The following is a 27478-nucleotide window of genomic DNA, read 5'->3' as shown; positions in this document are numbered from 1 at the left end:
ATTCAAGGTTATTGGATTTAAAAGTCAGTTATCCATAATAAATTCCAATGTTATTTTCTTTACAATTAGATATCACATTTGCAGTTGTCAGTTTGACTAAGATAGGAGTCAACTTAGAGCTGGTATGCTTTTCAGTCTTGTGAGTATTGTCTTTAAATACATTGACATCAAGAATCGGACAGTTAAGCACCTGCAGGCTTGGCTAATGTTGAAAAAAGAGATTAGATATGCATAGAGAGGTTTATAATTTTTGTCTCCTAGTTTCAAATGCAAAGTTTAGGTTTGCAATTATGTTCACTGTTGAAGGATGAACTGTGGTTCTCCCGTGACTTTTGTTATTGCAAAGCGGTTTTTTTGTAGTCTACCTTTTTGTCTTAAGACTGTAGTTTTTTTCCTGCATGATTTTCTGAGTCTCTTAGAGGGCTTCTGGCTTCCGAGCACTAAGGCCTCAGTTGCATTTGAGAGGGATTGTCATGCAAACCACTTAAGCAGTATCAAACACATCTTTTATACTTAGGAAGAATTGACAAGGACAGTTTGGGGTTTTTATTTGTTTCTAATCAGTACTCCAATTTCTTCTGGTCCTCTGCCTTTGTAAGATCTTTGTAAGATCAAGGGTTCAGTGTCACAATTGGCTAAATGCTTGTCTTTAATAATGAACATTAAGTAGTTTCTATGGTTGCGTCCGTATTTACAAATCACACTGTATTGAGCTTTTCTCATAAACTGCAGATTCGCAAAGTGTAAAAGCGCTTTAGAATATTTAGTCATGGCTTTATCTAAATATGAAATCTGCATTTGTGTTGAAAGTGTCCCCCTGAGCATTTCTGATTGTGTGTAAGTTGGAAAAGGTCTGGCACTGAAGATGTAAATTGGCATTGCAGAGAGGACTGCAGAGCTGCATCTTTGCATGTAGGTAGGAAGTCTGCAAACAGGTGCAGTAAAGCTGGTTGACCCCAGGTAACAGGGCCTATGCACACATGTAGGAGAATGGTGGAAAGGTTATCCCTGAAGTTGGAAGCTTACTTCGTAACTCTGAGGTTGCATTCAGAAATGCAGATGTCTCTAACTCCTTAGAGTAATTCTGTATCATTCTCTTTATCCAATTAAAGATTTTTATTTTTTTTTCTAATTTTGATTTTCTCAATATGACACAGAAGGGAAAATTAATTATAAAAGGAGGGAATGGGGAATGTATAACATGAGGATGAGCTGGAGAAAAGTCCCCAGCAGCAGATCAGGTGCTAATATAATTTAGAAAGCGTCCTTAGTCCTTGGAAGGACTGCAGTGTGGATGACTCTGCAGTGCTCTACATTGTGATGGCTTCCCTTTTTAATGTGAAGCTGGAACTTTTTGTGTAGTGGATTTTCAAGATTTTACTTGGCTTTGAAGATCCTAAAAAAAAAAATCCAGAGGTTGTGTGCAGTATTACAATATGAGTATGAAAGCAGAAGAGACATTTCAAACCATCTATGGCATGTACAGGGCTTTTCTCTTTTTCTAGAAGGAAACCAAGATGATCACCAGTGTTCAGTGAGCAGTGTAGTTTACTGGAAACACTGGGCTCATTTACCACAGAATTCAGATGGTTCCTTACTAATTCTTTGACAACTTTAGGCCTGTTTGTATTTCAGTGAACTTCAGCACATTATAGCTTTTTCAGTAGCCTGAAGTTCTGTATCTTAACACTGACAATAAGGTATATAGCTGAAAGTTCCTGACCTGTTGTAAATATTGCATTCTGTGATTCTTACGAATCTGCTCCACAGAAAGTTGGATTAAAAGACTAAGTGGTTCCTTTCTGGCTTCATTGATGTTTTAAAGGGAATTTGCAATGTGAAGTCTTATCAAAGAGCATTTGAACTTTGTGTATATGTTCAGTATTTTAATGCTGTTCTAAATCTATTCAAAAGTTCACTTGTACGGAAAAACTGCTTAGTTTTTCTAGAAGGGCAAATGCATTAATGAAGAAATATATTCACCTAATAGACTGTCTTTCAGTATAAAACCAGCTAGATTTGTTGCAGTTTAAAATAGGATGATGCATTTTCGTGTAAAGCAAATTAACATTAACATTGTCATGGTTTTAACTCTGCTGGCAGCCCAACACCATGCAGCCAGTTGCTCACCTTCTCCCCCACCTGGGAAAATAGGGGAGGGACAAAAAGGAAAACCTTGTAGGTTGAAATTAAAAAAAAATTGTTTAGTGACGGTAACAAAACAGTTACAGTAGGAAGTCCAAAAGGGTAATGCACAATGCGATTGCTCACCACCTGGCAACTGATGCCCAGCCTGCTCCTGGCAGTGATCCTGACCCCACCATGCCTACTGGAAGCAAGAGAGAACCCGCCTCCTTTATATAGTGAGCATGTTGTCACATAATATGGAATACTTCAATGGCCAATCCGGGCCCAGCACTCTGGCTGTGCTCTCTCCCAGCTCAAGAAAATTAACTCTATCCAAGCCAAAACCAGGACAAAATCAATGTTTTAATTCTTCAAGGCTATCTTTTTTGTTGTTTTAACTTGGTACTTTGCTTGTACAAGGGTGTTCTGATACATGACTCAGCCATTTGGTGCTAGTATACCACAGAGAACAAAACGAATACAGCCAATTGTGATGATTTTATGGAAGTTATGTGCAGCACCTGTGTTTATCGAGAGCAGCTTATCTAAGCAATAACAGAATGTATGAACATTTAAGTAATGTTGAGATAGAGAGTATATTACCATTGCTCCTGTGAGGAGTTACAATAAACTACTGTTGCTGCCAGCCTCTGTGTTCATGCAGACATTTATATATAATTTTGCAAACTCTTGAAAGGAACATGGAAGGTCTTGTAGATTTTTGAAGGTTTTTTTTCTGCTGTACCAGGCACACCTTAGAGTAATGCTAATCTTCACATTATAAGTGTGTGAACACTTTGTTGAATTATGATCTGACCTTCATATGCCTTGCCTTTCTTATTTTATTTGCTTTCTGTCCCACGTCCATACACTTAAGCATAGGTGGAATGATTTTATGATTTCCATTTTGAGAGGTAATTTGAGGTCAGTTTTCCATTTCAGGATTTTGCCCTAGATTCCTATTCATGATCTTATCTAAAAGGAAACTCAATCTGCTATAACTTAAAAATTGTCTCTTTAGCCTCTGGTCAGACACACATTCTTACATAGAATCACAGAATCAGAACATGACTGAGATGTGAAGGCTACTCTGGAGATGGCCTAGTCAAGCCCCCCTGCTTAAAGCAAGGTCAGCTACCTCAGGTTGCCCACGACCATGTGCAGCTGGGTTTTGAAGATCTCCAAGGATGGAGACTCCACATCCTCTTTGGGCAACTTCTGCCAGTGTTTGAATACCCTCACAGTAAAAAACTGTTTCTTGTGTTTAAATGGAATTCTCCATTTTTCTAATATGTGCCCAGTGCTTCTTGCCCTGTCACTGGGCTCTGTTGTGAAGATCCTGGCTCCATCTTCTTTACTCCTCCCACCAGACATTTATACACATGGATCAGATCACACCAGAGCCTTCTCTTCTCCAGGCTGAACAGTGCCAGATTTCTCAGCCTCTGCTCATATGGTCCAGTCCCTTCATAATCTTGCTGCCCTTTGCTGGACTTGCGCCGGTATGTCCATATCTCTCTTGTACTGGGGAGCCCAGCTGTGGACCCAGCACTCCAAATGTGGCCTTACCAGTGCTGAGCTGAGAGGAAGGTTCATCTCCCTCCATGGCAATGTTCCTACATCATTTATATTTCAATTTTATATTTCATTTTATCATAAGTGCAGTACTTTCCAAATCTCTACAAGAACTAATTTCTGCAATAACTATAAGCAGAGAAGCTAAATATGAAATTCATAACAGAGACCTTTAAAACTATTAAGTGCTTTGGAACCAGCTATGGTCAGAAGAAATTTCTTTTAACTGGAAATCAGTTCTTGCATCCTAAAGCCCTGTACAATCATACTCATTTCTTATTCATTTGCCCTCCACATTTCTAAGGGGCTGTCACTATGTTGGGACTTTTAACTGCTCTATTCTTCCAGGTTCATTTTTTCCTAAGTGTTTTATTCCTCATAGAACATGAGGTTCAAAGATGTCTCAGAGCCAAAGATCTCACTACTGTATTTTTTATTTAGTTTCCATATTCTAGACAATCAGTGTGAATTAGTATGTCACTACACAACATAATACCAGCTGCCAATTGTTTCTTGGCTGAGCCTTATGTGCAGATGTTTACATCTGTATTGCCCACATCTCTGTATTTGCCGTTGCATTGCCATACTGGATGGTCATTTAAAAAAAAAACAAAAAAAACACAGTATCTGGAATTTCGCTAAGGGGTGCATGAGGATCCAGAGAATCTTCTCCTGAGCATCTTGCCTAGGAAAGCAAGCCTTGAAATGAGAAAAATTCCTTTGAAACAGTAGGTGTTCAATGTTCTTAGCAAAGAATGCAGTAAGTGTTTCAGCAATGGGACTCACAAACCCTTCCAAAAACTAGGAAAAGGAACAAAAAACCCTTCCAGCTGACAGGAAACACACAGGAAGTGAAGAGTTCCAGCAGATACAGATTCTTCTTTTACCTCAAGGCTTTTGGTGGGACTAATTCAAATAAGCAGACATGTAACAATCAGCTGTTTCCTTTCCTAGCAATAGACAAGCAATCATGCTCCAATTCTTGGACCCCCACTGCATACCTCAAAGCAGCTTAAAATATATTATACTCCCAGTGTAGCTGTAATAGTACCATTTTATTATTACCGATTCCCTTGCATAGTGGCATTGCTGAGCAGCTGTTTCACAGACAAGCCAATTTCTTTTAAGTATTGCTCCATCAGCAAGCTGCAACCAGCCCTACTGGAAGGTTTTATCATGAATGTTAATGAGGAGACAAGTAGATGTTCAGTGACATTTTCTCACTAATCCTTTGAAAAACTATAGGAAAATAATAGCAAAAAAATTTAATTTAAGCCAAATAGATCTGAACCTGTTAAAAGAGACAGTCTCCTCATTCTCATTAAAAAAGGTACAGTACTAGTCTTGGTAATGGTGTTAAAAATGAAAGAATGTCTAAGAATAGCTGTCATGAACTTGAATGGATATGGATAGCCTTCAGCAGAATGTGTGAGGCATGATGCCATTTAAGGAAAATAACCTGAATAGCGTAAGAACCAATCTGCAGCTGCATTGATCTATCTTACAGGGTCATCATTCCCCATGCTCCTTTTTCTTACAGTCTAGGAGAACAGTGATCCATACCCATTAGTGCTGCTTATATTTCTTACAGTCATTACCAGGAGTAACAGTGTAAATTACAGAGCAGAAAATAAATTTTCAAAGATAATCCCCCAAAACAATACCTGCAAGAATAGCTAGCATCCCAGACACCCTGTATTCCTTTTTCTTTTCTGGCACAATTTATGAAAGAACTTGAAGAAAAATAGTGTTTTTGAATCTTTCCTTGATATTAGAGCTGACAAAAATGTGTTTTGTGAAGCTGCTTTCCAACAAAGAACTCTTGTGGCCAGGTATAGCTATCTCATTAAACTTGGCAAAAAGAGCATGAAAAGTAAAATAAGGGAGATGCTGGAAGTTGAACTACACTGAGGTTCAGCTGCATGGCCAATGCACGCCTTCTGCCCTCAGGTCCCCCTTCCTTCCGCCCTTGCTGCCCAGCCTGCCAGCCCAGCTTGAGCCCAACTCATGCCTGGAGCTGCACTGACCTCCATGGACCTTCTACAGAGGAGGGAGGAGCACAACAGCACAGGAGCCCACTTGCACACTGGTGCTGTCATGGTCCGTGGGTGAAGGACAGACTTTCAGCAGGATATTTTTTTCACACTTTGCTTACTTTGAATGTGAAAGGGCACGGTTTTCACAGGCAGAGTTTTGTTTTGTTTCTTTGTTTTTTGGAAGCAAGGGATCAGAAAGGTCTGCCTTTTCCATAGACCTGTTTGGGAGGAAGGAGGCTTCTCAGGAGTGTTGGAAAATCAAACAGATACAGTATAATCTCTGTAATTTATGCAACTACTTATATTATTTTAGTGCTGCCATGTCTGCGACAGAACATAGGCTCCACCATACTAAAGCTGGGATACTAGATATTTTGGGTTTTAGTTCTGGGCAAGGTGGTGGTGTTTTGTTTTGTTTTCTTTGTTTGTGTTACAAGATTTCAGTGTTAGTTTGCAATGTGTTTCCCATCAAATGCAAAATCCATTGCAGGACAGGTGGATTTTTAAAGCACCACAACTGTTCAGCTGTAACAGTGCTAGCAGGGCCACAGTTTCCATGTAATTCATCTACTGTTTTAAAACACTACATAACTTCTGCACTTGCAAAATACAGGCCTTAGAGCAGTTAGAAGCCTTAAAAAAAGGTAACATCTGCTGGCTTGTAGTATGTAACTTCTTGCAAGCTTTTGTTCGACATCTGGCACAAGTTTTTAAACTTTACAGAGATTCTTGATAAAAGATCCCTTACCTTATATTTGACAGGAAACACTAATTTGAAAATAAAACATTCTACACTGGATCCAAATCCCGTCATCAGAGTTGATGATAGCTTAAGAGGAACCTCTATTGCCTACAAATGATTTTAGGGTCTAATCCTGTAAGATTTGTGCTATTACTGTTCACATATTATTCAGTTTCACATATTATGTCAAAATTTGTGAATCACATTAGATCAAAATAATTTTTTTTTTTTTTTAATTAACCAAAAGAGGAGACGTGTCAAGCCTACAAGACTTGGAAAGGAAGGATTGGCCTAGTAGTAAGAAGAGTTTCCAACCATGAGTGCAAATTCCTCTAACCTGGTCAAGTCTTGTACTGAAAGGCAGAGCTGTGGGAGCTGATGACTTCTGCACCCTCCCTGCTACTGGAAATGCACTTCGTGCCTTTGGATGGCTTGTTCTCTCCACTCTTCTGCAGCTTCCTTTTCTATGTGCAGCTGGTCAGTGGAGCGTGTGACCTTCTAATCAGCTGCATCAGGTTTATGAAGCTGCAAAGCAAAGGACAAGCTGCTACCCTGTGCTGGAACAGGCGGATATAACCCACTCTCAAATGGATCTCATTTGAAAGCATGTTGTCCATCCAGATGTAGTCAAATTCAAACAGACTTTGAGAAGGCAGAGATCCAGTGTTTTTCCTGTGAAACAGAAAGCAGAATTTGCCATGCTGAATATTAGATGTCCACAGTGTAGGGTACTCCTGGAGGTTCCCTTGGTAGTCAATAGGGGATGATGGGTGCAAGTCATGCCGGTCTAAAGTTTACACCTTAAACAGCCCTGGAAAAATCTCTCCCTGAAGTGCTTATTTCTCTGTATTGATTAGAGAGGGCATTTAGTTCAGACATAGATGCCTATACTGTGGATGTACTTACACATTTGTTCAGATAAATTCCACCCCAAGGAATGGAATAAAAGTGAAACATCTAAACCACTTCTGAGGCTCTCTTTGTGCTTTATTTGCCTCTTTTACAAAAGTAATCCTCTTTTTGTGCAGTATTTTGTGGGGAGAAAGACATTAAAAATATTGAGTCAAGTAAGCAGTATGGTGGTTAGTTATTATCTTATGCTCGTTGAAAAAGACCACTGTCCTGTTGAATTCAAATGACATTTAATCTTTGCTGAAGCTCTGAACAGTGTAAGTTTTTAATATTTTATGATGGAAATTGTTTTCTGAGCTTAGTGTCCAAGCCTTAAAAATACTAACCCATAAGTAAAATTACTGATTTACTAATACAAAAAATCCAGTGATTAAAGATGCCTCATATGCATATGGACAACTATAGGATTAATAAAGGACTCAGCCTCAAGTCCATCACACTGATGAAAGACATCAGTCTTCTGGCAATCAGCCGTCAGAAGCTCTGTTACCCATACCTGATTCTTACTTTGGTAGTAAGTGCTCACCTGACACACAGCAAGGACAAAACCATGCTGTAAGAATCAAAAATAGGGACTGTATATAAAAACAAAGCTACAAAACAAGGGTATTCATACATAGAATCAGCACCCTGGATAATAGGAACCGTAGCCTTATCATTTTTCATTTGTTGCCCTCAACCATCATTAAATGCAGGAATACTATTTTTTAGATTAATCTCTTGACTATACTATGCAGTCATTGTTGTCTTTTTGCTGCCCTTCTACCCTTAATTCTTTTGCCTGTTTGTCCAAACAACTGGGAAATTAAAAGCAAACTTAAAATAGTATATCATGAAGAAGATCCTGGAATATTTGAAAAAAGATTTGTTGAATCTCGGTCCCTGTATTTCTGCTTATCTAAAAGGCTTTTTAAAGTCTATTTTAAATTAAAGTTTCCTTTTTTCCTTTTACCTCTGCTCTGTGGTTTACCAGAAAAATATGGAAATGGCTCTTTTTCTGGGAGGAGTGTCATAGGAATGTCACTTTTAGCAGTAAGATAGGTCTTTTAGGAACAGAAGGAAACTATATGCCTATGTGCCTTAAGAATACTTTTAGAGAGAGTTTAAAAACAGACATATGAAGGTCCACTTGTACTATACTTAGTAGTAACTATGAAAATTACATCTATAAATCAGAGCTACCAAATCTTCAGGAAGAAGATAGGAAAGATGTGGCACAAGGGTATTGCTTATGAAGTCTTCCCTGCTTGATATGCATTAGCTCTCATTCTATACCAATAGCTGAGATGTAAAAATAAGCATATGCTGCTACACTCCCGTAGCACAATCTAGCAGCTTGTCTGTGTAGGTGCTGGTAGAAAGGAGTAGCAGTCGGTCTCTGTGTGGGAAACCCCACTTGGTGCTGGTGAGGGCTGACAAATGGTGTACGGGCAAGCTGGTTAGCGTAACACCATGCTTGCCATGCAACTGTCATTAGAAGTGACACCTCCATAACTAGTGGAGTTACTGCTGGCCAAACTGCTACAGACAAAATAAAAGCTGCTCACCAAGATGTAAACCCTACTAGATTATTCATACTTGCTTGTTGCATATTTCTTGCTTGTTGGTACTATGCATGGTCATTCAGGTGTTGTTTCTGAAATCTTGGGACTTAAAAAAATGCATGGCTTGATAGACAGAGGCACATATTACTGAAATGTTCCAATTTTCCTAAATATTTTGGAACACTAAATTTCACTGATTCTTCATAATGCTTTTTAGGGATTCTTTTTCTCAGTATTACTGATACAGTTCCCACTTGTTCACTTCTTGGGATATTTTCATAAATTGGGATCTTTATTTTCAACTTTCCAATCTTTTCCAAGTTATACTGAAATGGTTTTGCTTAACGTGTTTATTATATATGCATCACATGCTCAGTTTACTCTGGGGTATGTATAGATTAATTTACAAGCTTTATCAGAAATAAACTCCCATTTTCTTTTACTTGTAGCCTGTGTGCTTTATGCAATCAGAATGATATATCACTGAAAAGTCAGCTGAATGTTTCAGCAATGTGCAGGTCAGTTACCTATCATTACAGTTGTGATATTGTAAGGGCAATGCATAGAGCAGGAGATTAGCTGGAAAATGGGGGAGAGAGAGAGAGAAAGGTAGGACCAAAAATACTGTGGCATGAGATATCTATTATGACTATAATCATGTAAAGGACAGTATATAGCTTACAGGAGAAATCTTAGATGGGTAACTTGATGCAGCTTTTGTGGAAGATAGTCTTCATATTAGTGGAAAGACAGATGGTGGACACCATTTATACCTGAAGTGTGCTTTGAAGCTCTACCAAGAATTTTATGAAATGGACAACAGACCTTAAGGACTGAAAAATATCTTCTTCAATATATGGCAGGTTACTAATTTAATATTCTTAGGTGAAATTATTTACTGTGAATTGATACTTTTTTGTGTTGTCATAAGAGCATCTAGAGGCCATTTGTTATTTCTGAGTTAGAAGATTCATCAACACACAGCTAAAAGTCTGTCCTTGCTCTTGAAGAGCTACAGTCATAGTGAAAACCTTAGACATATGAAGCAGGAAGGAGGTGAACATAGGACATTTTCAGTCAATGAAATCTCAGCAAGATTATGGCCAAGAAAAGTTAACAGGAGGTAGTTTTTGACTACTAACTTCAGTGAGTGGGTACAAAGTCTGTCATTTAATTTTTACTCTGCTAAGAGCAACTTGACTATGCAGGTACTAAAATTGTGCTGAGGAAATAAATTCTGTTGTTATCTGCTTTTTCCTTCTTCTCACATTGAATCATTTTCATAGGGGTGTGCAGCTTAAGGAAGGCATCAATTTATACATACTTGTATAAAAGTTGAATCTACATTTGGTAACACCATGGAGTAACTGATGGAAGATGAGGTGATCTCTGCTTGATGTAAACTAGTTTTTGGAGCATGTAAAATCTCTAGAGGGGAAAAATATGACAAGTTTGCATGCGAAGGAATACAGACTAGGAAATTTACTATTTTCTAAGAGCAACTATTAAGACAAGCAAATAATGACTGGGTGTTTAATTTTCAAAATCTGGAAGCAGTTGCTTGAATCACCACCCAATCATCACACAAGATTTGAAGTTGAAATATGTATTTCATGGCAACAAAATGCTATACAGATTTAGTTCTGAATTTCAGTAAGTTCAAGTATTTTAAAGGATAGCATATGAATGCTAAAGGTTATTTTCAACTGAAGAAATACAACATTTGCATTAAAAATGAGGAAACAAATTATTATAACCTTTTTTGCAATGGTATATTTTATGGCACAGTGAAATTCTATGAATTTGTGAAAAGCATCAGCACTACATTTTTAATTTTTAGAAGTTTCTGATGTTAACACTTTGATCAGCTTTACAAGCAAATCTCAAACACTCCCAGGAAAGTAGTGTTTCTTCAGTGTCTACTGTTGTATGTATCTCTATAACTTTCCTGGCACTCCTACAAGTAAATTACATATTAATTTAAGATCTCATAAAATAACTTGCAGAGGCAATCTGTCTCACTTTCTCTGGTGCCTAATGAAGTTTCAGTACTGGCCATGAGCTGAAGATGCTTCCAGTCTATGAGAAGTGGATCCCAGAGACTCAGACATCTCAGGATTGTTTTTGGGCTCTGCCCAAACCCAGCTAGCTGGGATCTGCTGCCTAGTGAAGAGAGTTAAAACTAGTGGAGAGCTATAGCTGTGAAATTAGTCTTTTATTTAGTGCAATGCCCAGAAGTCATCTTTTTCTTATATGTAGTCTATCTTTGAGATTCAGCTTCATACTTTGATACCAAAACATACATGATCTGATATTTTTAAATTCCACTGTGCACTTGTAAGCATGTTGGTATTCGGTCTAAACTTTATGATTTATTTATTTATTCACATACTGGATTTTAAGTAAAGGTATACAGGTTTGATCATTCTAATCTAATTGTATATCAGTAGGGGAGGAGATTTTTTTGTTTGCTTGTTTCTATTAGCTGGAAACTTGAACTAGTGAAAAATCCATGTTTAGTGAGGTTTCTTACATTGCCACATCCTACTTGGCTCAGTTTTGCCACATTAACCCAGAATCTGATCATTCTTGGAGTTTTACTTCTGTAGACTCTTCTAACAATGTAGTCAGTGGGATCTGCGACATTTCAAACAGAGTCAAGATGCTGCTAAATCAAAGAACCTTTTTAAGTACTCACCAGTTGTATAGTACACCCTATACCACACGTGGCATTTTTCTGTGCCAATGTGGAGCTTGAAGTGTCATGTCTGAAAAAATCACAGGGCATGAGAACAGTTTGGAGATAGGGGAGAAGAAATGGAAAGCTGAGTGGTGCTAGTAACAGTTTTCCAAATAGGCTAATGAGGAATACCCACTACCACACATTCCTGTCTTTCTAGGATGCTTCCTGGGATTTGTTCTCAAAATGTCATTGGAAGTCCTTCAACACATTCCTCCTTAACCACTCTTCTAATGTTTTGGCATAGCCATCATTTTATCAATACCAATTATTAAGACATTGTAACTATTCAGTTTCATTCTGTTCATTCTACTGACTTAAAGATATTATTTATCCAGTACACATTGTACTATTAAATATCAATCAATCCATTGTCTATGTCACACTCTTTACACTTAGCATAGATACAGCTCCAAATGCCAATAACTGGACTGAAACAAATAAATTTGTATTCTGTGGCAGCTTGTGTCCAAGCTGAAGTTATTTGAGTGTGTTACATTTTTTTCAGCAGTCTACTGCGAGAGATTAGCTTCTTAAATAAGTGTCCCATCCCACCCTGTGGGCTACAGTGAAGTTGTTTTTAATTCTCTGCGCAGTACGAGAAGTAACAACAATCACCCAAAAGGTTTTGCCAAATAGCAAGTTTACTTGAAACCCGGCAACTGCACAACAGATAGTGTAACAGCTAGGAAACTTGAATGACAACCAAAATCTGTGAATACAATGAAAACAGCGGCTCAGGCAAAGCTTACAACATATACTGACAAACCGCAAATGCACTGACAAACTGTACAACATGTAACATATACTAACAACCTTTAAATCATACAACGTATCCCAACAAGCCCTGTAACATGTCCCAGCAAGTCCTATATGTGGAAAATAAAGCATGAGAGAGAAGAGAAGAAAGGGGAAAAGAGAGCGAGAAAAAGGAAAGGAGAGAGAAAGAGATTTCACCAGTCCTGGTTCCAGTGTTGGTCCAGCCAGTCTACAGGTCCAGTTCCAGAGGGGTGCCACACGGGGCTTCAGTTAGTGTCCTTTTATAATCCCTTGCCCCTCCTCTCAGCAGGTATTTGGATTCTTTAAGCTAATTAAGTGTCATGCTCAGTTCATGCTTCCAGAACCTTCCCAGCTCCAGTGCATGCAAAGTTTGTACCTTCAGAGCCTTCTGGAAATGGGTCAGTGGGCTTTGGGGTCATTGGGGAGCTACTCCCCCCTCCCTGTAGGTATGACCACTGTCTGACCCCTCTTCTTGGTGCACACGTCATGAAAACGGCCTCCCCATTGGCTCTTCATGGAGTCCCTCAAGGTAGGGAACTCTAGCCTCAGAGACGTGCAGTCCCACCTCTGTAGGCCCCCCCTTGCCAGATCTCCCTGTTGTTACCTGCACTACTCTGGCATTTCCATAGAGACCATCTCCTTTGTCAAAGTTCCCCACTGGATGTTTGAGGCATCAATTGTGACTTTGTTGGAACATCACAGCAAGTTGTACGGTGACAAAGATAGGGATAAAATAAAATGCCTTGCAGGACAGGTATCCCTACGTGACAGCTTCTCTGTTAAATAAAAATGAGATATTAAATATCAAGTGATCATTAAGGAAATTTAAATTAAGAATTTATACAACTCTTAGACTGGAAATTACCCTAGACTTTTCTTCCCCCCACACTTTATAGTCATGGTATCACACTCCTTGAATAATTATGGGCATATCATTAGTATTTTTAGCAGTTTCAGTGTCATGCGATCTCTGTATAGATGTGATCATTGGATCAGGACCTGCCTTATCAAATCTGCATACCCTTGTATGAGTACTTCTTTTTATGCCAAAACAAAATATGAAAATAGGAGAGGCTTTGGAAAGTGAGAGGAACAGGAAAAAGTTTTCAAATGGCCCTTCAGTAATGCTCCTTGTGGAATGAAGGTACTTCTGGACTGAGGAATCTGAGTGTACCTGAATTCTGCTTTTCTCTGATTTTACATAGTTCTTGAAAAGGAGAAAAATATTAGTACAAAGTAATAATTGACCAGTTCTAACAACAGAGCCAGAGAGACAATACTATTCTTGCCAGGATAATATCATGCTTAACTGTTCACAGGGAAGCCTAAAAGCATAAGGATTTACTTGGATTTTCTGGCATTTTACATTCCTACATTCTCTTCCTTAACGTGACTGGTTTTTTGAACTGCTTTCTTTCATATGCACTGAAATCCATGACAGTACATAAAACTAGAAAAATCCCTGTTTAATTCTTAGCCCAAGGATAAGTCTGTGCTGGACCTAAATATACGCAGGTTTAATGCCAGGCCTTTGCATTGGGATCAACTGCATTTTCAGCTAATGTGTAAAATAAAATGCAGCAGGCCAAAGCAATGGTGTGCCCACTATTTTTAAAAAAGCATTTTGAAATAAAACTCCTTATCTTCACCTTCACCTCATCTATGCTCGTGATTTATGTCGTTACCTTGCTGAGAGATGTGTTTCTCTAGCGTGATCTGGTTTTCCACTTACGCATCAGTGGGTTGATCCCTAAAACTTTACCACTGTTGTAGCGGTGTGCCTAGGAGAATATGGTTTTGTTCACCTGTTTCTAAAGAGGTGCATGGAAGAAGAACAGTGCAGAAGACGAAGGAGAGATTAGATGTGAGAGAACTGACTTTTATGGTGGCCTTAGTCCCATGAAAGGATGGCTAAGCGCTGAAACCTGGTGGCCCAAGGAAGACCACCTCAGCAAAGGTCTCTCACTAGGCAATCCACAGGGCTTTATTTCATTGCAGCTGATGGATTGATTTGTCAAAGGTTGCAGGATCTGGTAAATCATCTAAAGGTATGAGCAGGAGAATCTGGCTGTTACCTGAGGATTGTTTACCAGCACAAAGATTTGTTGTTGTTTAGTATTACGTAGTATGTAAATCTGCCCTCCTCCTGGCACCTGCTTTTCCTCTTAACTTGAAAGATCTGTAATTAGGCCTTCAAATGCACAGCTTGAAAGGAAACGATCTTAGCACCACATAAGAACAATAGCAGTTTCCTGGTTAGAGTAAAATTTCTAAATGTCTAAATATCTAAATTTCTCTTTAATTTACTTCTCTAATGCTGCTTTTCAAAAATTCCCTAAATAGAAAATGTGTTACTATGCAGGCTGACAATGCCCTTATTGATAATCTATATTGTATTTATTTATTTTTACTACTTTAAGCATACCCGGGAAAGCTATAATCCATATATAAATTAGGACTAGCAGTGATGTGAGAGGCTTTTTGTATAATCTCTGAAATAAAAAAAAAAACCAACAGCATTAGGGGGAAAAAACAGAGACCCAGTGACCGTTTACAGGGGTGATTTGTGCATCCCTAATGCAGTGCTATAGGTGTGCAAAAGAAGGTATCCATGAACATTCTATTGGCAGGTCTCAAACTGAGACTCGGGTGATAATATTGCTTGTGAGTTTGTGCAGTGCTGTTCATGCCCATGTGAAAATAAAAAGTTAATACTGTGACCATGTGTTATTTCTTGTCTTTTGCTTGCTCAGTATTTTAACTTGTGGCTTACAGAATTATTTTTTTTTTTATATATATAAGGAGATGAATATCAGTCTTGCATTTTAAATGTTATACCATTACTAGACATACTGGTAGCAAATAATTTTCCGATGGCTATTGGGTGCACAGATAAAATGGAAAAACAAGGCATCTTTGTAACAAGTACATTTTTAGATCAAAATATTAAAAATCATTTAAAATAATAAATTGCCAGTGAAAAAGGAAGAATTTCACTTTACTTCTGCTTGCAAAGATTTAAAAGATACTGCCTGAAGTTACTCTTGTTTGAATGAGTGACTTTTGTCTTCCTTGAATGTAACTTGTGTACAGGACTTCAGTGTTCCTAGATGTGGGTTCTTTCTTTCTGTCTTTTTTAAAATCTCCTTTTCCTACTCAGACTTTACATATCCTTCTCACTTGAAATTTCCTTCATTCATATGATGAACATGTTTAGGCTGGTTACAGTTAAACTCATTGTTCAAGAATTTTAAATGGCAAAGTTTAGGATCAACCATGAGGTCGCCTTACCGTGATGGTCATGCATACCATCAGCCAACTTTAAACCAACTAAACTGGTTTAGCTTGTTAAATCAGCAAAAATGTGCTGTGGTTTCTTCAGATAAAAGAGAGGGGAGGAAGAGAGAGAGAGAGAGAGAGAGGGGTCAAAATTCAGTAGTCTGGCCATGTAGTATGGCAAGTAAATCTTGGAGATAAGACCAAAATACTGTTAAGAGAGTAGGAAAATTAGGAGATGGAAATTTTAAGAAGGAGGAACTCGATAAGTTAGTGCTTGGCTGTCTGCTTAAGTTCAGCTGTGACATAAAAGCATTAAAGCACCAATGCAGATTTCAAACTCCTAGGAAAGGGCCAGACCCTGCTCCCACCAATGCCTTACCACTTAGTCTATTTAAAAGACTTTATTAGCCTACCCAGTGAAAAAGCATGCTATCAAATTCACTAATAGACCATCTACAAATAAGTGCAGCAAGTTCTGCAACATCTAAAAGGTTTCTTCTCAGCTTCTGTTTGCAAAACATGTGTGAGTTAATGGAGTATCACATTTATATAGTGCTGGGGCATTGACCTGAAGTCTCTTCAGGAAATAGATCTAGGTTTTACGTAAATGTACTGTGCTTTCCAATGGAAACAGCCCACATATTCCAATAAGATGATAGTGTTTTGTTCATTAAATAATAGAAGAGGATGACAACTTTTCTATCCCTAAATCTTTACCATCTTCATTTACTATACTGTTCCTTCTTGGAGGGAACATACCTTCCAAATAAGTGTAATTTCTCTGTGTTTGCCAACTTAATTATTGAGTTAACCAGGGCAGATTAAAGTTTACAGTAATGATCCCAGTTTGTGTGACTAGGGGAAAGAAAATAATTTGGTTTTGTTTCCAAAAGTTCAGTGCCATTTGGGAAGGAATTTTGAGAATCATTTAGAAACGCCTAGGGAGTAGAGCACTTCTAAGGCCACATTCCTTGTGAAAGCATGAATCTGAGATTAGTCACACAGGCAAGTAATAAATAGAACTTTTTGTGATGCTGGTGCCAATCTGTCTGTCGTATTTGAACTGTTGAACATAGAACATGCTTATGGATTGTCAGGCTTTCCTGTTAATGTTGACATCTCTTTTTAGGTAAGATATAAAGAAAGACTGAAAACAGATTTAGCAATTAGAATTCAGTAGATAAATTAACATGGTCTGAAAAATACTATCCCATACCCCATCCACTACCAAAAAAGACAATTACAAATTGCATATTCATTCTCCAAATGACAGAGCTTGTTTTCAGATCTGGATCTGCTTCAAACATTTCTGAAATTAGACGCAAGACTTTTTGCTGAAAAGAAAATTTGTAGTCAGATTTTGCAGAGTTGTCCTGCATTGTCATATTTTAACCAAATACGTAATTCTCTCTAGCCACATAGAAAGACTTCACACATATTATTCACAGGGGGATGAATATGCAAAGGATCATTTTCCCAGAATGACAGAGATGGAAATCATAGGTGTTAAATGAGAATGTAAATCACAAATCCCTAAACCTTTGAACCACAAGGATGCTAATTCTTTCTTTCAAGAAGTTTAACCTGGACGAATCTTGACAGTTCTTCTGTACTTCTGAACTAAGAAAAAAATCTTATACCTATTCTTACCTATAAAGATGATGAAGAAACTGAGGCACATAAAGACAATCTGACTTTTCTGAGGTCACACAATGTGGTAGTGACAAAATTGCAAATGGAACAAGGGCTGGTTTTCATCCACATTGTCACAGACCCTAGATATAACCTCACCTTTCTTGATGTTAGTGCCATAAAGTTTTTAGAGAAAGTCACAGTTTTTCTTGATTTTCATTGATGGAAGCTTTTTCTGTAAGCAAGAATTCTTTTTATTTTCTCTTTTGAGTTTAATTTGCTCTCATAGTCTCTTTTTATAACGTTTTTGTAAACTCCTTTCAGTTCAGGTTTTTGCTGTAGAAGTGTCCAGATCTATACACAATATTCAGTGAGTGTACCATGTCGCCATAGAAGGGGTTTCTGGTGTAAAATATCCTTTCCTTTATGAAATGAAACTGATTTTTTTCCTTGCTAAAACTCTGTATTACACATTCATATTACATTTATTACCTTCAGGTCATCTTTCCCCAGGTGTTCCTGTTGATTTTTTTCTTATTTGTCTTAAATGCATTCACTTGTATTTTTCGAGATTAAATCTACTTCACTACTGGCTGTCAATTTTTATTTTCAATCACTACAGGATTTTTGTCTTACCCGTATATAAGTTGTTGCAACACCTCCCATTTTGGAATCATCTACAAATTTAATTAATGTGCTGTTTACTCCTTCTTCCAGGTGATTAATAGATGATTCATTCGAAAAGAACACCCATTCTTTATCTGACACAAGCTCTTTGGGATATACTACTAACATAACTAATTAGACTGCTGAAATTCTGCCATAACCTCCTCTCATCATTGATCTTTCAAAACAACAGTGCTCTCATTGTACAAAATTTCTGCTGTGCAGCATCAGACCAGAATGCCACAGCTGAAGGGGATCACTGAACCCCAGTTATTTATCAAAAAAAGCAAGGCTTTTTCTTCAGGTCTGTTACCAAATTGCAGTAGACTTGTGGCCTTCTTAGATTCAGTGTTCATAAAAACATTTAAGTTTGGCTGGCACTAAAATTGTTTCTGTGAGTACCATTGCTACATTAACCACTCCATTTTCTGTATCTCACTGGTTATTAAGGTGCCTAGTATATCCCTAAAACAGTAAATAACTACTCATCCTTGATTTCCTCAAATTTTCTCCAAAATTAACAAATAAATATATTATTTCACAAGGCGTGGCTGAGTTTTGATTTTAGCCAGTAAGTTCTGTCCAAGACACCAAGGCACCATTCTGTAGTGAGCTAACTATAAATAATGAATACTAAACTTTAGCATATTTTGCAGCACTTCTTAGCTGTTAAGCAGAACCTCCTGACTATAGGTTCTGTAGGTTCTGTAGGCAAGGGCTTCAAATACAGTTTCTCTATTAGAAATTTTGTTTCCGTTGCCAAATATTTTATATTTACCATATTTCCATACAGAACTGGAAAACCAATGTTATCCTCATGTCATACCCAACAGCTAAACAACAGTTCAGCTCAGTGGTACCTACTTATTCCTCCTCTTAAGACTATGTCTTCTTCATAAAGGCAAGACAGTGCTGCCTTTTAGGCTGGAGAGAGATTTCACATGCACTTAGTAAAGTCCAGATTCATTTTGTGGCAGCTTCTGGATTTTATTTCCTCCTCTCTAGCTATGCTACATTATTTGTCCTCCAGAAATGTATTCTGATATCATACACACTGGAAAGTGGCAGCTGTTGCTAAATAAGGGTGTTTGAATTATAAGGATACTCTCTGATAGAATTAACTATTACAATCACTGTTTACTTGATATGATATAAACAGTTGTGACTGCACACCCAGAATGTCAGCATACCTGTATAAAAAAAAAAAAAAACAAACAAACAGAAGAGGAGAGACTAACCATTGCATCTCCTCAGGACCAGAAGTGAGTCCAGAGGCGAAAGCCCACTTGTACCTAGCATAGTCCTATGATCAGAAATGTTTAGGAAGAAAAAATATAAACAACCAGAAAGCTGGAAAAAGAGATGTATTCTATGTCTTCAACAGATGAAGATGATAGGAAATTTGTTATCAGATACTAAAAATACACTTAAATGTCCATTCCTTCAACTGACAGCATACAATACATGCAATTAGTTTGCTGGCTGGCCTAGCACCTGCCTGTTACAGCACTTCGCTCTGAGCTATCCAGCATCTTAAAGCTCTGTTCTCGGAGGACTGATGGGAATCAAGGATGTCATCTTGAGCCTTTTCTCTTGAAATATCTGTGCAGAGAATACCAAGTTAGATGTTCTATTCCTTACACAGCTATTGCTTGAGATAGCTTATTAGTGAAATGATTTATTTAGGCTTTGACCTTTACTGTTCAGTAACTGATCTGTTTGTCTTTACCTCTGAAAGACAGAAGTGCATGTCTTAAAAGGTAGCCCTGCTACGTTTTCAAAACATGCTATTTTAAATGGAAACAATGAAACCCGGTATTTGAAAATGCTGCATGTGGAATATCTTAATAGAGATGACGGTATTGACAGAAATACTAACAGTAATTACTGTGAATATACCTTCATGTGACCTTGAAGTCTAAGATGTACATGTATTTTTCAGAGCTGTATGCCCTTGTAAACATGAATAGATGTTATCATTTATTCACAGAACATTGCAGTAAGGAATGCTTTTAATCGGATATCTCATAACTAATGTTTAGAACATCTGAATGACTCTGAAAACACTTTTTCTGTTTATTACTCAGTAGTTTCAAGTTAATATGATTACATTTTAAAGGTTGATTTGGGAAATAAAAGACACCCCCCAAACAATGCGATGTGGAGGTATTTAAGGATTTAATATTTCTATTATTTCTTGTTAAATTGCACGTATGATCTTACAGTCTATTACCATGCCTAGAAACAGCATGCTGAAAAAACGAATACGAATCTATGATGTCCTGAAGTGCAGCAGGTGCTGGCGGTGTCATTTCAACATCAGTTTGGGGTTCAACAGCCTTGCAGGACTGAGATTGTCAGTTTGCAGGTGTTAAAATGAAAAGACTGTGAGGCCAGCTGCATTCAGGCACTGTGAGTGTTCACGGCAAGCATTCAAGGGCAAATCATGCTTGAACAACGTGATTGCCTTTCCGACAAAATAACTAGCTCTGCAGATGAGAGAAGAGCCATGGAGGTAATATACCTTGACTTTTATAAGGCTTTTGACACTGCCTCCCACAGTGTTCTCATTTGGTAGCTGAGGAGGCCCCAACTGCCTAATCTGACTGCTATGAGGGTAGAAAATTGTCTAGGCTGTCAGGCTCGAAGGGCAGTGATCACTAGCTAGATGCCCAACCGGTAGCTGCTGAGGAGAGGGTACCCAGCACACTAGGGGACAAGTGCTGGGGCCCATAGTGTCAGCATCATCACCTGTGACCTTGATGGTGACACAGAACAGACTTTTTACATGGCACAAAGTTAGAGGAAGTGGCTAACGTGAGGAATGTGAACTTTGGTCCAAAGGCTTGTCAAGGCAAACCTGGATTATCTTGAGGACTGAGTCAACAGGAACCTCATGAACTTCAATGAGGAGAAGGCAAAGGCTCTGCACCTAGGAATGTGAAGCCAGTGCAGACTGGAAAGCAATTGCCTGAAAATTAGCCCTACTGAAGGGGACTAGCAGTCAGTGTGGATGCCAAGCTGAATATGAACAGTTTGCTTTTTGCCTTATCGCAACAAATGTGTACTGGGATATATGAGCAGAAGCCAGAGGAGAGAAAATATAGTCCTCCCTTTACTTGGTGCTGCTGAGGCCACACCTAGAATACTCCATCTATTTTAGGCTTCCACTTCAAAAGAGGTATGGAGAAACAGGAGAGGGTCCAGTAGAGGTTTATAGAATGGTCAGGGACTTATAGTACATATTATGCAAAGAAAATCAGAGAGAATTTGGTTTGTCTAGTCTGACAAAGAGAAGGAAAAGGGGAGCTGAAATAGCTACTTATAATTCCTTAAAGGTATCTAGTGCCAAACATAATAGAATCAAACTCTTTCAGAAGTGCCAGATAATATAACAAAGGACAATGGCCACAAATTGCAACTTGAAAACTCAGGTAAAAAAAAAAAAAAAGATTCTCTAGGAGGCAGCACAGCCCTGGTGCAGGTTGCCCATAGAGGCTGTGGGATCTCCATCCGTGGAAGCTTTCCTAGTCTGACTAGACAGGGTCCCAGTTGGCTGTACTTTGAGGGGGAGGTTGGATTAAATGACTTCCGGAGGTCCCTTCCAACCAGCATTTCTGAGATTCTCTGGTTTTTCTGGTGGCAATATCTGGAGTAGCCAGAACAACAAAAACTTCAGATATTTTAAAGATTTAAAACTTTTAAATAGGAGCAACAAGCAAATGGTGTATATATTAAAAAGAAAACGAAATATTCTTAACCAAATATGTAGCAGATCTGTATGGGCCCAGAAGAGTTAGAAAGCTGGGGAAGTTTCCTTTCCTGTTGTGTTCTAGCTTCAGTGCTCTGTGCACATTTATACCTCTCTTTTCCTTCCTCTCCTCAAGCTTGATACTAGTTATTCAAAGTGTTTTCCTCTCTGCCTTCAGCAGTTAAATCTATTCATCACCTTGTCCGGTTCTGAATTATGTCCCAGTGTCAATCTGTCCATACTGTTTCCACTGGTGTTTCAAACACTGGCCTCTCACTTTCTATTAATTGAAATATTTATGTTCATTGCTGTTGTTCCCAATTCCTGGTGAGTCTCCTTCTTCTTTACATAGAACTTAAATATTAAAGGTTAGTTACCCTCCTGATACTAGGCCTTTTCCATTTAGCTTAGTTCCTTGTGTTCTGCATCTTTTGTACCTCTCCCTCCCTCTCTCCCTCTCTTTCTCTCTTCCTGGCTCTCTTTTTTGAATGGAGATGTCAGCCAGTATGTGGATGACTTCATCTGAGCAAATTGTCTCAACTCCCTTGATAGTCAGTGGAAAGAAATAGGAATTCTCAGGGAACAGCATATTTCCTACTTTAGAATAGGTTAGATGAATGCATCTTATATGTGGCTCCTTTTCTCTATTGACTGTATAAGAAATGAAGATTAAGCCTCTCAGAGGCATGTCACAGGTATCTAAAGTTAGGTAAGATGATATCACAATAAAACATAGTGATCACAGCCAGAAAGAATGATGCTGCCACTATCCCACGGTAATAGGAGCTATTCCTTCTTCATGTTTTAAGGACTTGTCATTCCTTCCATGTTCAGATTCTTCTACCTAAATTTCTGTGCTGGCTTTTGTATTTCCCCATATTTTTAAGCTTTTGATTTGCAGATATGGTGTATGGAGACATTATTCCCCTCCTTTTTGTGCAGCATCTTCTGTGTGCATGTATCAGAATGTTTCACTTTTCACACTCAAAAATGATCAAAGGATCACAGTACTGGGTACTTCATGTGGATTTACAGATGCAGATTTCACCCAACAGAAAGAGAATAGATTAAATACTTTTTTCTGGTTATTTTCTTTCCGTCTTTTATATTCCAGTTAACTTACTGGCCTCTGTTATGTTGAATACCAACAATGTTCCCCAATCTGAGAAACAGTATAATGTTACTGGCTGGTACAAAATGCTTCTGCTGTGTTTTAAGTATGGCAATATACGGCCAATGAGATTTTAATGGCTCTTTGTCACAGCTGGACCATAGTAATAAATGCATCAAGACTTCAGACACTTACATTCTCCTTACATGTGACTGAGGACATTGAGGAATCCAAATACATGGGAAATATAATAAGAATATTTTGATTTACAACGAAGTAGCCGGTGTTGTAGCACCATTTTCAGTCACCTCATTTAAACTTGGCTCACTTCAGATTTTAATGCACCAGAAAATCAATATTAGGCTAATTTTATAGATACAGCAGCAAACCTCCAATTTTTTATTTTCAGATATTCATGAAATCTCTGGTGACTCTGGTGAGCTTTTCCAATCACAAACTATAATGAAACCATCTGCTTTAGAGATGTAAGATCATCAGGTATCAGGTTTCCTACTCTTCCAGATTTCATTAAACTATGAATTAAAAAAGGAAGGGTTGACCTAAAATTTGTTTATTATTTTGGTGACTGACTATATTTCTCATTTCTTATTACAGGCATGTTTTCATCCATTGGTAATCATTCTTGTGGCACAAAATACAGCCCAAGCAATTTTCATGCATATGTGAGCATAAACTTATGTATATTATTAAGTAATATTGCACAAATATGGACTTATTTGCTTTCACTTGTATTAAAAAGTACAGAACTGAAAAGGTAAACTTGGAGCAATTCTTGGCCTGCAAGTTACTGTATGTTTTAGATCACTGAAATTAAAGTAACTTTCAGTGACAGTGTAAACAAAGTTAAATGTGAAATTAAATAGGAAGGAGCAACTTTTAGCTCTCTTCACACTGCATTTTACAAAACAGCCTGATAAAAGCAGGTTTTTTTTCTACCTTTTATGAATTTCATGAGAGCAGAACAGTCAGGGACAATTGCAAGTCACAAAAAATACAAGACAATCTCCCATAATGGAAAATTTCTCATCTTTTTCAGTAAATGGTAATAACTTTACCTCTGAGACAACACCATTCTCCATATCCCACTCCTGTTTATCTCACTGAGATACTAGGACTAAAGGGTCTGATGTTACTCATCCTGCCACAAGCCTCCCTATTTTGCATTTGGTTACTTGATCAAAAAGATTGAGTGTGACAGTAGAAAGAATGTAATGCTGTAATGCAGCTCTAGTGTAATGCTGGATGAGCCATACTGGAGATATTTGAACTGTATCTTTCTCAGGAACAAAGATGCAGTTGTATATTTGGGTTTAGCTCCATATTTTCTTTGGATACCCAGGAAGTGTCTACATTCATATTGTCTTTGTTTTTCACTGGAGAGAAAAACCCTGCTTCACAGAGTCCCTATCTGCAGCATGCATACATGAATCTCTGTCCATGACTCTTCTGCATAGTAGTGTTGCCTAGATTAATTATTTCTGAATTGCATTTTTTTTCATGTACAACTGGTTCTGTAAAATCCACAGAGTAATCATATTCTATGTTATTTTAACTTTTCTGCTTTCAGCAAAATGTGATGCCCCCAAGCAGTAGTGGTGGCAAGTGTTGCTGAGTTTAAATGTGATTCCTGCAGTTTCTCCAGCCCATTTTGTCTAGGAGGGCTTCCTCAATCATTGTAAGGGTGGTCTGCATTGTGGAAATGGAAGGACAATGCTTCACAAGCTTTGTGCTCCAGAACAGACACTGAATATTTCGAAGTTCACACTATAGTAGACAAAGTGATGAGTATTTTATAATATGCAAAGTAATAAGTCAGTATTTATAACAAAGATGTTATAAAATGAGTTAAATGAGATGTTGTTTCCTTACCACTTCTTAAATAGCTGGAGTGTTTTATATGACTAACACCCCAGTTTGAAGCTCATTTTCCCTTCCCTTTCTGACTATTACATACTGTTGTAGGTAGTTTTACTAGAAGTTATTGCTTAACCACATCCAGGTGTTCCTTTGCAGCACACATGAGTGGGGGTTTTAGCATATTTTTGAAAATGGTAGTTTTGTCTCTTGAAGAGTAGAGTGAAAACTTTCTTGATCCTGATCTCTTAGTCCTCACTTTTCTCTTTTCAACATATAAAAACCTAATTAAAAATTAATTACTACACTGTTTCTGCCTTCAGCCAAAATGCCTTTCCAGCATATTCACCATCGGTAAAGTGTGGTCTTTTCAAAAATATGTGCTTGCATGCCAAACATCTGCTGTTAGATAGATTAGACTTTGTCGTGAACATATCCCAGTAACATCTCACTATGGTCAGTCTTAGGCTGCTTTACATGGCTCATTATGGCATCACATGTGATTATTCTTCAAGAAGAATGATGTGCTGATGAATGAATTAAATTTAAAAGCAAGCAAAATTTGCTTAAGGGCAGAGATAAAATGTTTACCTATGATTATATTCACAATTTATTCCTTTGTGATTATGGGGTTAGAGGAGTTTATTGATTACCTCCCTTCTCCAAAATGAACATAACAGGGTTTTGTCATAATAAAATTGTAAACAAGACTATGCTATTCTAACTTATTTGAGCCTCAAAATGCTTCTTTTGTTTCTAAAAAAATTTATGAATACATTGGAAATTTATGTTATTTGGCCTTAAACCAAAATTCTTGGGTTTTTTAATGAAAATATGGATTTCAGAGCAATACATTGTAATTACATTGTCTTATTATCTACTGTTTTATGTTACTCTAAATGGTTATCAAAGTTAATCAAATGTGTTTAAACTATTTTGTTGAGAAAAAATGTGCCTATGTTTAGCTTTATTCTTTCAGAATAAACTCTCCGGGTGGTATTTCACCTCCAGATAGATCACACCAAATTACAAGGCAGCAATTCACTCACCTAAAAATAGACATGTTTGCCATTTGAGATGTTTCAGGGTTCCCAAGGCACATGCAGAGGCTTGGCAAGTATGATACAGTATGTGTGGAAGACCTGGAGGGGCAGGTGGATGCCAGAAGGACCCATCTCCCAGTGTTCAAAATAATACCATACCCTTATATTTCAGCAGCTGATTCACTTGCTGAATGTCTGCTTATGAGCAACATTTCCCCCTAAATACACCTAAAGCCTTATGAAATACCATCAGTTATCCCGCCTGGCCTTCAACTGCCCTTTCAAAAGAGCATGGTTGACCCAGAGGTCATATGCCAGCCTTGTTAGCTCTGTGAGGACTTCCTGCGTACCCTAAAACACCTCAAATGTCACCAGACCCCTCTACATGGATAACTGCAGTGAGCCATCAGCTTTTTCAAGTGCAGAATAAGGCTAAGGCAAGGACATCTGGATGGAAACATAGGAACGATGGTTTTCTTTAAGAGAAAGAGAAGAGGCAGTGTTTCTGTGATCAAATGACAAAAGAAAAGACACGGCAGCTTAAAACACAGTAGGAAGAGTTTGTGAGTTGTCCATGGAACAACCAGCTTTGCTAGTGCATGGCAGACACAGCACTGTAGAATTTGATTGACGTTTATATTTTGAATTGGTGAGCATGAAAGATGTGATAGTTTCAGCCGATGTCTGCAGAATAATTAGGTGAATACCAAGGAGTCCCGTGATAAGGGCGTTACAGTGAATCAAAGCTGGAGTTTCCTAGGCTATGGTCAAGAACTGGAGCAGCCAAGGACATTTTGCCTCCTGTTATATTGTGGAGGATGGAGAGGGGAAAATTAGATACCACTTTTAAATATAGTGATAGTAAAGTATGATCTCAATGTCATAAGCCTTAGAAGTCAGGAGGAAATATGGCTTAGAGCAATAAGCAATAGTGGTAAGGCAGAGGGAAAGTAATGCGAAGAAGACAATTTGGATGTTTTGAAGACTTTTTTACCTGTCAGTAAAAAATAATAGCAAAAATAGCCTCTTGGGAAGGTGGGGTTGGTCATCAGTAGGAAGCTAATTTATGCTTGATTAGAGCTAACATTTTTTCTTCCTGAGATTTTATTTTTGAAGCAATGTTTATTTTCCTGTTCTTATTTCAAAGAATGCATTTTCACTGAGGTAAAAGTCAGAATCTACATATAAATGGAAATCCTTCAACACTATCACAGGAAAATTTCATTTTCTTGTGCAAGGATAATATTATTATATACACTTCTTAATACTGAATGAAGTCTAAAACAGAATATTTTATTTAAATGTAAATTTTGAAAAATTAATGCAAGGGTATCTCTAAGTTCATTCAGCATCAAAGTGCTGTTATTGGGTAAAATGAATAAACATTTAAACTATACTTCAGCTTCTCTATATATATCTTTTAATATAAAATTTTTGAATGAGTCTAAAAGCAATGCTACTCAAGACATTCTTATTTATGAAAAGCATTTTGTGACAGGTAGGACATAAGTCTGTAACTCTAGTTTACTTCTGGTTTGTGTTTGAGAAAAAAAAGCAAGAACTTTCAGTGTCCTTCTCACATAAGATATTTATCAAGGAAATTACTATTGGTGTGGCTGGCAGTATGGTGCAAGGACTCTGCTCATCTTAATCCCAGTTTCCTTC

General features: G+C 37.8%; 1 protein-coding gene across 1 annotated transcript in view; it reads left to right on the top strand.

Moving 5' to 3' along the window:
• Positions 1 to 27478, top strand: part of GPC6 (glypican 6) — a 798134-nt gene that overhangs the window by 243076 nt on the left and 527580 nt on the right. The window lies entirely within an intron of this gene.

This window comes from Strix uralensis, chromosome 2 (genome assembly GCF_047716275.1).
Source record: "Strix uralensis isolate ZFMK-TIS-50842 chromosome 2, bStrUra1, whole genome shotgun sequence".
Taxonomy (NCBI): domain Eukaryota; kingdom Metazoa; phylum Chordata; class Aves; order Strigiformes; family Strigidae; genus Strix; species Strix uralensis.
Note: the sequence above shows the minus strand (reverse complement) of the source record. Positions and strands in the feature narration are given on the sequence as shown.